The sequence below is a fragment of the Triturus cristatus genome, chromosome 2_2, assembly GCF_964204655.1.
Source record: "Triturus cristatus chromosome 2_2, aTriCri1.1, whole genome shotgun sequence".
Taxonomy (NCBI): Eukaryota; Metazoa; Chordata; class Amphibia; order Caudata; family Salamandridae; genus Triturus; species Triturus cristatus.
Genome location: NC_140582.1, coordinates 370024502 through 370037218, shown reverse-complemented (window position 1 = coordinate 370037218; position 12717 = coordinate 370024502). Strand labels below are relative to the sequence as shown.

Sequence of the window (12717 nt, the reverse complement as noted above, 5' to 3'; positions counted from 1 at the left end):
TGTTTTATAATTCCAAGGCTGATGTAAGTAATACAGCAGGCACACTGTGAACATCACTGTGCTTTAAAGCTATTCTTGCAGCATCATTTCAAGATGTGTGGATATCTTTTCTGTTGTTTGCATGTGCAATGCTGAGGAAGAGCGTGGTTAGAATGACTTTCATTGCCATCTCTGAGGATGTTTATAAGGAAAGGAAGTGTAACTTCCTCTCACGAGGCCATCTGAATCGGCTCCTCTCTACGCCAGCAGATGCCGTGAGGGAAACAGCTCAGCCCTTCTTCATCGCGCCGTGAGGGAAATGGCTTAGTCCTTCTTCATCGCGCCGTGAGGGGAACGGCTGGACTAAACTACAAGCCCAAGCAGCCCCCTGCAGCCAGTGACGCTTCCCTGACGCTGCACCTGCGCCCGGAGGCGCTACAAAAGCACCGAGCGCCCCATGCAGCGCGGGACGAGCGCGGGCGGCGCACGGGCCAAGCCTGGGCCAAGGGCAGGCCCGTCCTTGCCCGTCACTGCCAGGAAGAGGCAGGGCAGGGCTACCCCCCTTTCACCCAAGGTCGTGGACTCTTGTTTGGCACTTGGAGTTTGCTTGCAGGTACAGTTCATATTGTTGATACCATCATCTGAGCTTGCAGGCAATATTGGTGTCCCACTGTTATCAGCATAACCCCTATGTACTATGCTTTAAAGGACTAGGTGTCACTTATTCCCCTATATTGAACTCGGCCCATTTGGACATATGGACTTAGACGTTGGCCTTTGAACCAGGGCCCTGCTCTGCACATTGCACTTTAGTGTCATTATACTGTTTTAATGCGTTTTATTAATTATTACTGCTAAACAATATATATGCATTTTTAACGTGAATATAAGGTATAAGGTCTTGTTGAGTTCTAATATATGGCACTTTACTGGTTTGTGTTTTAGTATTGTATTGCACATTGCACTTTGTCTTAGAAACGGCTTAGCACTTTAATAGGGATCTGAGAAAATAACTTAGTGCGAATAGAGATAGTCAATATGAATAAGCGGAAGCCAAACTTGGGGAAAAGTGTGCCTGGAACTCTAGACGCCTTCATATTCAGGGCAGAATCAGCACTCATTAATTAAATAAAACTTACTGAACGTAGGGCCCGATTCACAGAACTAACTTAAGACAAAATCCTAAACTTACTATCATTTTGGTCTTCACAGAAGGCACTTACTCATTTTGGTATTCACAGAAGGCACTTACTCATTTCGGTATTCACAGAAGTTAGGAGTCCTAACTTTAGGACTCCTGAATGCCTTCTGTGAATACCGAATGTACTAAAGTTAGGATTTTTCTCAGTTTAGGAGTAGTAAAGTTAGGACTTCTAACTTTAGGACTCCAAAATGCCTTCTGTGAATACCGAAAGTCTTAAAGTTTGAATTTTTCTCAGTTTAGGAGTAGTAAAGTTAGGAGTCCTAACTTTACTACTCCTAAACTTAGAAAAATCCTAACTTTAAGTCTTTTGCACTCACTGAAGGCATTTAGGAGTCCTAAAGTTAGGACTCCTGACTTCTGTGAATACCGGAGTGAGTAAGTGCCTTCTGTGAATACCAAAATGAGTAAGTGCCTTCTGTGAATACCAAAATGGTAGTAAGTTTAGGATTTTGTCTTAAGTTAGTTCTGTGAATCGGGCTCGTAGACTATCTCTTGAGCCCCCACCTCCATGAATCAGACAATGATCGGGCAGTTCACTGATAGCACCCAGGAGGGGAATATTTGGGGCAGGCTTGAATCAATGATGACCACCCTATTGGATCCCATCTTCCAAAAAATAAGTACAGTAGAAGCTAGATTATTGAAACTAGAGGGGCTGGCTGGTTGCAAATTGCTGGCCATACCGACAGCTAGCACTAATACCAGCAGAGACCATACAGCAATCGGGGGTGTAGGAGCAGGGGTAGGCTCATCTGTGAGGTCTGCAGCAAATAGTGAGGTGTCAGATAAGAGCAGTTCCAACAACATCATGCCCAACAATACAGACATCCCATTACTCTCATGTCAGCCCCCTATAAGAGTGGGATCCTCTGTGCCTCAAAGGACAAGGAGACCAGAAGGAGGGGGACTTACAGCCAATAAGTCTTCCAGTTATTGACCTCCCACCCGAATCCACCCCATATGTCCTAGTTTTGGGAATTTTTCCCTCCCACCCCAAAGGGGCTAACAAAGACTATGGGCAGCTGATAAATAAACTAACTCACTGGTTCACACATAACACCACACTGGGTGCCCGCGTGGCTAAAAACATCCTTATGGCACGCAGGGTCAGTTGGATTGGGAGCTCACGCAAAATGGGCTCTGGTGATTGTGTTATTGTAAATTTTGATAACCCCCATACTGCGGGTAGCATCTTAACTAGGGATACCGGTCTCACCCCCTCTTTGGGATATGTTATCAGGGCTTTACCTCTGGGTTATTTCTACAAGCCATTCCCTTATAGGGATATGTCTGACAATATCCCCAGTTTATTCCTCCGAGGTAGGTGGCCAAATAGACCAGCACCTAGGCAACAGCCTATTTCTTTGGTCTGCTCATCCTCTGATTTAGATCAGCAGTTTGGCGCCGATCCCTTACTGGCACTAAACAATAGATTTGCTGCTCTAACTGGTTTGCAGGACTGTGATTGACTAAGGGTCCTTACACCCCCTGAGCTGGAGACTGTTGTTTTTAACCGGTCCCCAAAAGAGGTAGCTGTTAGGCCCCCAGATGTGAGATGTAAAAGTTTCATATCTTGGAATATTGCAGGGTTGGCTCACAAGCTTCAAGATCCACTGTGGGTGCAATATGTGAAGCAATTCTCGGTAATTAGCTTCCAAGAAACATGGACAGTGGATTGTGATCTATTTCTGGAGGGTCATAGGGCCTTTTTTGTCCCGGCCACTCCGTCGGTGAGTGGAAGACCAAAGGGTGGCCTAGTAGAATACATTTCAGTGGCTGTCGATTGTCAGATCCAGGTAATGCCAAATACAATCCCTGGAATTCTGGCATTGTCAGCCAAAAGGGGGGACACAAGATGGGGAATTATTAATTTTTACAATTCGGTGGCTTGTCCACATGAGCCCTGCAACATTACTACATTGGGAGCGATTATAAGACAATTTGGTCCCATCTAACATAATCTTCTGGTTTCTGGGGATTTTAATATGCCCCCCTGTGGTAATCCAACAAAATCTTGTATTTCTGAGTAGGGTTGTCCCTGCATGAGGGGCTTTCACTTTGAACATCATGCCCAGGGGGAACTGTTGAACAATATGGATAAAACTGGATATGGTGGCTCTGATGTCTTTAACTGCTCTGCAAACTAAGTTCCCTGTGCCAACTTTTAAAGGGAACGGTAGGGGGTCATTTATTGATTTCATATTAATTTCTTCTTCTTTGCAATCATGTTTTTATGGTTTTAACATTGTGGAGAGTGAATTTAGTGACCATAATCCATTAACAGTTCACATGACGGGCCCACTAACAGTAAAGATTGGCGATGTTTCAACCAGGGGTGCTCTGAGACTGACGGATGGCAAGAGCAGATTAAGATGGTCCCAGGTGTCCCCAGATAAATTTTATAACAAAGTAAAAATATCGAGTTATCATTATGCACAATGGTGGGTTCCCCCCCATTAAAATTCTTGGTGCATATGATCAATAGTGCGTAAAGTGGGTGCAATTCTAAGTGTTCCAGTGAGTAGAAATGCCTCACATGGCCCCAGATGGTTTGACTCCCATTGCTCCAAAGCAGCAAAGAGGTTGAGGGAAGCTTTGTCAGCCAAACCAAGAATTAAATCTGAGGTATGTGCTTGTCGAAAGGAATATAAGTCAGCTCTGGCCAAACGGAAGGGTGCCCTGAAGGAAGAGGCTTGGAGGGAGCTGATTGACTCAAGCACTCTCAGGAATAGCTTGAGGTTCTGGAGTGCTGTTAATCGGCCCCTTTTTGACCAGGCGGGGGGGGGCTTAGATTCACACATTACAGAAGAGGAGTGGGTGCCTCACTGCAAATCTATGTTTGACTGCCCCCTGGAGCTTATTTGCCAAGAAAGCTGGGACACAAAGGACCCTGTAATATCTTTTGAAAGGGGTGAGGTCATGGCTGGTATTATAGGGCTAACTATTAATAAAGCACCGGGCCCAGACGGGATCCCTCCAGACTTATTTAAGTCAGACCCCCCGTTCTGGGCCCCGATACTGGAGGCAGTATTTAATGCAGTGGCAAAGAATGGCTGCCCCCAGTCTTGGGCCTCTTCCACTATAGTCCCTGTCTTCAAGAAGGGCAACAGAAGCAGTACCCACTACTATAGACCGATCTCGCTCATTGATTCAGTGGTTAAAGTGTTTGGACGCATTCTTTTACAGAGACTATCAACATGGGCAGAGGAGCACGAGATTATGTCGGATGTCCAGTATGGATTCCGGCTGGGACGTTCTACTGTTGCTCAGTGTCTTAACTTATCTATGATACTGAGCAAATATACTGTTGCTCGCCCCGGATCTATCCATCTTGCCTTCATGGACTTGTCATCTGCGTTTGACTGAGTCAATAGGGCCAAGCTGTGGCAGTCCATGAGAGCAATGGGGGTGGAGAACAGTATCGTTAACTTTCTCGAAGACCTGCATAAATCAACCAACGCTAATGGGAGGAGGTTCTCACAGGATTTGCAGGTCACTAGGACTTTGAGATTAAGAGGGGAGTCCGGCAAGGATGCATTCTGGCGCCTTTATTATTTAATTTTTATATAAATGAACTGGATTGCACATTAAGAGCAACTGGAGCTGATTACCCATGTGTAGGGCGGCGTGGCATCCCCGTCCTGCTATATGTGGACGATGCCGTCCTCATATCCAGGACTGAATTGGGTTTGCAATCCTTTATAACCACATTCTCCAGATTCATGACTGACCGGGACTTGGCAAACAACACGAAGTCCTACGTCATGAAAGTGGGGCGATAATCGAAAAAGAGTTTTCACTTTAGTGTTGGCCCCGCTAAGATCCCCCGCACAAAAGTATTTTCCTTCCTAGGGGTTCTTTTTGACAACCAACTCAAATGGGGCCCTCTAATTTTGAAGAAAAAAGGGGAACTGGCTCGGGTAAATACAGCAATTTTTAACTTTGCCTCTAAAATAGGGAAGAAACCAACAGGAGCTATGTTGCAGGTTTATCAAGCCAATAGCTTGGCCATAGCTACGTACGGCAGTGAAATTTAGGGATATACCGCCGCAGATTCCCTCCAGGTAGTCAAGAATGATTTTTTGAAACGTTTATTATGTGTGCCGCGTGGAACCTCTAATTTAGCGGTCCACGAGGAATTGGGGGTCCCCTATCTAAGTGATGCTCTTGCTCTGCGACCCCTGATTTTCTGGTTAAAGTGCTGGCTGAATAAAGATTTAACTCTCAACCATCTGATTTTAAGAGAGTGTATGTCCCTCGACAATTCATCCCATATTCCCTGGCTCAGGTATATTAAAAGAAGTTTTGAAGGGATAGGGCGGGGCAAATTATTTTTTAAGCCTGATGTTATTGTCAAGAAGGACGTTGAATTAACTAAGATAGCCTTCCTGACCTTAAGGAAAGTGGACAGGGAAGCCGAGGAGGTGCTGAAACCTAGCGTTCGTACGTTTTTAACACTTAAAACAACACCGTCAATGAAACCTTATCTTATGGGGTCTCTGTCATCTCATGAGAAGTTTTTATTAACCAGGTTTCAGATGAATCTCTTCCACCTTCTGCTAGCCAGACCCAAGGGTTATAGTAGAGGTCAAGTGATAGCTCCCTGCGGCTGCGACGGACAGTCTCCGCAGGAGTTGCTGCACTTCATGTTTTTATGCAATTTGTATGAAACCCCCTGTAGGCATTTTCTGGTTCCCATTTTAAAAAGAGTGAATTTTAGACAGGCTTGACCTGCCCTTATGTATCTTCAACTGTTAAAAGAGGACTGCATCTTTTTTATAGTAGGGTTTTTAAAAGCTTCTGTGAAATCTAGGACCTGTATGGATGAGTAAAGTTTGTCGATCTAGGCATGTTATTAGTTTAGCAGATTTAGTATGTGAAACAGGACACATTTTTTTAATTATGTTTTAATATTTAATTGTCTTATGTATCTGTATCTGTGTAACTTTTATGGTTTTATGAACAAAAAGTTTATTTTGACTTTTACTTTGTCTGGGTCTTCTGGCATAAGTGCCTCTGAGAGAAGCCCAAAGTAACCAGCCGTCTCTTTTTAGTGTCCTGCACCTCATTTTTATGTTCAATACTACACCTGTGAGTGCTGTTGGTTGTCCCATTCCCATGCTGTTGCTTGAACCCCACCTCGCGTCATTGTTGCTTGCACCCTCAAGCTACTGATGCACGATTTGTCAACATCAGAAGGATGGCAGGGTGAGCTGGCCCTGCCAAGATGTGTAACCGTGGCTTGCAGTTCACACATAAATGTCATCACCAGGTGCATAACTGGACTCAATGAAGTTCATTGTTGTTTTACAAACTTTACAATATGCAACGCAAAAACAACCACTAAATAAACAACCGCCCCTCCCGTCCTTGTTGCTTGCCCTTCTCCAGTCGTTGTTACTTGCCCCCCTCAAGTCACTGTTGCTTGCCCCTCCAGCCGTTGTTACTTGCCCTCCTCCTATCGTTGTTGCTTGCCCCCTCCAGTCATCGTCTCCTCTTCCGCCTACCTTCTGTCATTGTTGCTTGGACCCTCAAGTTGCTACTGATCAATTTGTCACCATCAGAAGGATGGCAGCAGGAGTTGACGCTGACAGGATTTCTCACTGTGGCCTGCAGTTCACACACAAAAATTGTCACCCGGTGCTTAACTGAAATCAATCAAGTTTATTGTTGCCTTGCACATTTTACAATATACAATGCAAAACAGCCACCAAATAAAAAAAAGTCATTTAAGAGTTGTGGTAGATGTGGCCCTTGTATCATTTTTTCAGTTAATTAGCAATCAAACAATGAATGATTTTCAATGAAGTAATCACCTTTCATTTAAACAGTGTTTGAAGCATTTGAAACTAGTTCCACCTAAGAAGTTAGACACTTGCAAAGAGCGGGGTCTGGTGCCTTAGTGTACTAATGCGTCCACTGTAAAGGTCTGTGTTCGGCCTCTTGGTCACAGGGATAAATCCCAGGGGTCCACTCAGCCTTTCATCCTCCTGAAGTCGATAAAAACAAGTTCCTGTTGGGCAACAATAAACATCTGTTATTACTTAGAAATAATGGAACACTATCGCATGTTTAAATAAATGAAAGGAGATTCCCTCAATGGACACTTGACAATACTTCACTACTAAAATGAAGTCTGTCCATGTGTATCTGTGTATGTGTGTCCATGTTGGTGTGTTTGTGTTTATGTAGTATGTATGTGTCTGTGTGTGTGCGAGGGTACATATAGGTGTATGTTTCTGTTTATGTGGTATGTGTTTTTCTGCGCACGTTTGTGTGCGCATGTCTGTGCATGTGGTGAATATGCCTTGAGACACTCACTGGTGATTAGCCACACTTCACAAGAACCCAATTGATTGATTATATGTGTTTGTGGTTTTTGGTGTATGCATGTGTGTATCTGGGTGTGATTGTGCGTGCCTGTGTTTGCCCATGTGTGTGTTTTTGTGTGTAGTGTTTGTTGGAATTTATGTGGTATGAATGTTTGTGTCTGCATATGTTTGTGTGTGTCAGTGTGCCTGTCTCCCTGGCTTAATTTCTATGGTCCAATCTCCCTCATCCCAGTCCTCCTGCATTCCTGAAGTGAGTTCATTTATTAAGGTTTGGATCCCCACTACCCGCTATCATAAAGAGACTTTCTAGCCTCTCGCATAGTATGACAGGTTCCTCAAGCATAGACTGCAGCGCTTTCAAATAGGTAATCAAGTTGCTGTTTTGCAAGCCCCTAGTTCACTTTGTAAGGTGTCCCTCATGGCCTAGATTTGTACGCCAATGCAATGAATGGCCACCATCTGATGGGGTAGATGGGGAGACTACTGGATGCATAAAGAAGCCAGTAGATCCCAGAGGTGGCTACTAGATGCCAGAGATACCTATTTCATATCACGTACGGAAACCTTGCAGAAGAAACGGGCCACTGGTCGAGACACTCACTACCTACACTTCTCGAACAGACAGTCCAACGGTCAAGGCACTCACTACCTACACCTCGCAGAAGTGCTACGGATGGTTGAAGATCGAGTTCACCGCTACACTGCATTCTCCCGCACTGCATTCACCGTGGACAGCTTAAGTTCAGGTGGATTTGATTCCAGTGCATGCTCACATTGCAGGCCCTTTGGAACCACTAGTTGCCATCATGCAAAAAGTGCACCAGGTAAGTACTTCACACATTAAACTTCCTACAGTGTTCTCACTGCACCCACATCACACTGTGCAGTAGCATTTCACACGAATGCCCCACATTATTCACTATGCACACTTAGAGCCAGGTTTAGTTACACTGCAATCATTTTTGTCATGGCACCCACTGCAGCCTTCGCCTATTTCCAGTATACCCAGTGTGCATTCACTACTCATAGTACAGGGTACAATAAACTCAGGTCAGAGTTGCAAGGCACTAAAAATGCTGATAACATTGTATGGTTGGTATTGTTATGAACCCCAATGTACCCCAATATAGGTCTAGGCAGCTACACAACCTTTTACCTACATTCAACATACCTTGCTCTGCATAACGGTTCTGGCACAGACCTTTTACCTACTTATAGGCTGAATAAATGTCAATCAGTTATCTCCAAAACTGGCCACATTTATGATGCATGAGGATTCCTAGTATCATATCTTAATCCCCTGCCCAGGATTACCATCTTCTGCATAATAATTCTCTACAAAAGTCACCGCTAACGTCATCCTTGGACAACAGATCCACTACATATCTAGGTAGAACCCCTGAGGGTACTTTTGGGTATCAAAGAACCACATCTTCGCCTGGGTAAACAGAGAAGAAGCTTTCATGCTGACACTGGATGCTTAGGTCCTGGCCTGCAGAAGCTCCAGCATGCAGTGCTCTGACATCCCTTGTGGGGTGTCCAACTCGAGGCCAAGAAGGGGTCCTTCGTTCTCTCCTATCAGGTAATTGGGTTGGCTCTTTCCTAGGGGATTCTTGGTTTTCCACCCACATATATGCTAGGTACACGTAGGTAAACTTAGATACGGTTTGCATCATAGGAGTATGCATGATTACTGCCATGTATCAATATGCCTGCATATATTTACTGTTTTAGCACCATGGTAGAATCATACCTTTTATTTACTCTGTCGGTGTTTGTAATCTTATATATCTGTTTCTCTCTAATGATTGTCGCAGCAAACATGTTTTATACCAGAATGATGCTAGTTGAAAAAATCCTTATTGAAATCATCCCCATCGTTTATTCTCTGTATCTCTCTGAGACTAAGTGAGCACGATTACCTGAGCGAAAAGTACTGCACTGTTTCCACGATCCCGGAAGGATCAAGGGTTGTCATGTTTGATAGTTGACAGAAATTATTTGCTCCTTTATAAAATTAGGGGGGTTATGGTGGTACTGTGAGCTAGCTGATCTAATGGCTAGCATATCCTTTAGGGGTGTCTGGAATCAGTCTGGACACCAATCCCTTAGTTAATGTTGTCTAAACGCGCAGATCCTATATATTATTAGAAACTACACAACAGTATGTTTCAAGTAATTGCATCCAGAATGCATCCACTGCATATACAACTGTTCCCTTAGCATCTGCAGCATGCTCACTTCACACACAGTTCACCAGGCATACTTCACACAGTAAGTTACAGTAAGTTACAGCACCATCACACTGGCCGCAACATGTTTTCTGCATGATTCTATTCAAATGAGAGTGAACATGAGCTGCACTGAAAATCCTGCATCCGCTAGTCAAGCTGCATCCTAAATCCATCTAATGCTCACTCAATGCTCACACTGCAATATCACACTGTAGGCTACAAACAGTTCAGGAGAGTACAGCCACACAGCACAAACTGCCATCGCTGCAAGATAAGGAATCTCTAAGAACGTGCTGATCTAACTGTACTCCTGTACATTCTACTGTTGCAGTACATTACATTTTGCCTGAAGGCCCATAAATCTGCTTCCTGGGTTAGTGCATAGGTTCAAATGGCTGGCAAGTGTTTCCATTTACATTCTGACACTTCCTTATTCTTTTTAATTTCTGTTCGGAGGTTCCTGTGTAAAAAGTACTTGGTAAATTAACCATAACCAGGGCCGGACTGACTACCGGGCGTTTTAGAATTCTGCCGAGCAGGGGGCTGATTTCACTGCGGTGGGGGCTGATTTAGTTCATGGAGACCTGCGTGTACTTTGAAATAATTAAAGCAAAACGAATTTCGTTCAGTACACGCAGGTCCCCATCAACAAAATCAGCCCCCAGCTCAGCAGCATTCCAAAACCCCCGGTAGTCAGTCCGGCCCTGACCATAACATTTATAAAGATTGAACATTTTGAGTTCAATGTCCAGTTTTGAGATCCCATAAGATATATGATAACTTTTCCTCCACCTTTTGAAAAGCTTTTTCTTCTACTTTTTTAAGCAATGCTTTACAGACAAACATTGTCAAATGCAACACAATGGCACTCACATTAGGAAGGATAGACCTATTGTCTTGCCAATGCGTGGTAATATAGATCTTAAAAGGGGCTTATATGCTGCCCCCTTACTTTTCATTGGTTTCTGTGCCTGCCACTTACTTTAACTCCATTTTTATTGGCTGTAGTACATTTTACTGCATTTACCAATGTGTGTTGCTCCTCTGCTTCTCTTATCAGTTTCTCGTAACCGGAATTCTGTTAACATCCGCTTTGGTAAAATATATTTTCATACAGTTTTGCCTCTTTCTGCTTTTACATCTTGCAGCAGATTTCTATGGAGTATTTTATCACATGTAGAGATAAAGTGATTTGCCCAGAATCACAGGATTTTGTGCTGCCGAGACTCTAACCAGGACCCTCAGCTCTCGATTCAGCAGCTCTGGCCACTGTGCCACATCCTCTCCTCTCTCATGATACTTGTCAGGGAGCTCTTGCCTCCCTCTTTTCGTCCCGATGGGGATTGATACCAAGAAGCTCATTATTCATCACATAGGCGAAACCGATGCATTACCAATGCTTATTTATTCAGGGTGCTGTCCCTTTTCCACACTTTTTTACTTTTATTTTATAGGATGTGCTCCCGTACTCTAGCTTCTCAATTTTTCACTGCCTGAACCTACTGCACTGTGGAATCCTACGAAACTGTACTGGCAGAAAGGGGACCAGTGATGTCGTGTACACAGCGAAGGGGATGCATGCCACTGTATTTATCTTACAAAAAAAGGCAACATTGATGAATTGGTATTGATGGCAGACAATCCACCATTATGGGCTATATTTCTTTCCTGTCTGTTAAAGCAAGTACTACTCATGAGACAGTCCTCCATCATGGAAGGGGTCCATTATACATTCAATCCATAAAAAGAACCCAAAGAGCAACCCCAAAACCTTTTACCCTATTGCCTTACTCGATGCAGAAGGTAAGTTTTTTGCCAAATACCTATTGAGCAAGCTAACCAATTGGGCAAATGATAACAACTTATTGACAATAAACCATGCAGAATTTTGAGCAGTTTTCCCTACTGTCCACAACAATCTTGTCCTTATTCTCCTGCTCAACACCACATTCAGACACAAAAATTCCTTATACGTGTGTTACATAGATAACAGCAGTGCCTTCGATACTTGACACCCCTACCATCTTTGGAAGAAATTATTGGACAAGGGCACAGACAGTTCATTACTAGAGCTTGTGACTGTCTTGCATAAGGATAGATTCCTGGCCAAGGATCAAACTTTCAAGTAATAGCAAAGTCTCATCTAGGATGTACACTGAAAACGGTGTTGAACAAGGCTGTGTATTGGCCCCAGTGCTGTTCCCCCATGTATACCCATTCTTCTGAATTATTTGAACAGTTCAGAAGGCCTTCCTCCAACTTTAGGCAAGCAATCGATCAGTCACTTGGCCTATGCAGATGACCTGGTGGTCCTCTCACAAACTCCATCAGGGCTCCAAAGACAGCTATCACATCTCTTTAACATCCATAATAAACTAAAGTAAATGCCCTAAAAATAATTGGCATTTGGGAAAAAAGGGAAGCACTTTCCTGTTGAACCTTAGAAAGCTAAAAATGTGAATCAGTTCATACTACAGTGCTAATTTTTTATTGATGTCTTACATATTGATGCTACATACAGCGTTCCAAGTGCAAGTGTCCCTTTTTAGGTCTCGCCTAGGCAGCGCATGCGCTGTCTCGTTGAGACATGCAGTATATGCTTTACTAGGTGAGTCCCCGCCTCCTTTTTTCTATTTGTTATTGAGTGTGTCTTTCAAAAATGTACTACTTGCTACTGGCTAATAGCGATCCAAGTCCCTCCTTTTTTCCTGTTGTGCACGCCTATGGCTATTGGCCCCTTTACTTGCATTAGTCCACTTTTTTTTTGGTCTGTTGTTTTGGGGAGATCTCTTTTTTTAATGTGCCTTGCTTTTTGACAGAGGTAAAATGTTTCAGCTCGTGCCCAGTGTGTTTCCCGGCATGTATATATTTTTTTTACTTCGAGGCCAAGCGCGTGATATTGACAGACTTTGAACGTTTGATCTCGTGCCGAGTTTTTTTTCCCAGCACGTATAATTTTTGTTTACTT

At 43.7% G+C, this 12717-nt stretch overlaps 1 long non-coding RNA gene across 1 annotated transcript in view; it reads left to right on the top strand.

The window, feature by feature from the left end:
- Positions 1 to 283: 283 nt before the first annotated feature.
- Positions 284 to 12717, top strand: part of LOC146862286 (uncharacterized) — a 43089-nt gene continuing 30655 nt past the window's right edge. Inside the window, exon 1 of the long non-coding RNA XR_014978410.1 lies at positions 284 to 592. This is a non-coding gene — a long non-coding RNA (uncharacterized LOC146862286). The remainder of the gene's footprint in view (positions 593 to 12717) is intronic.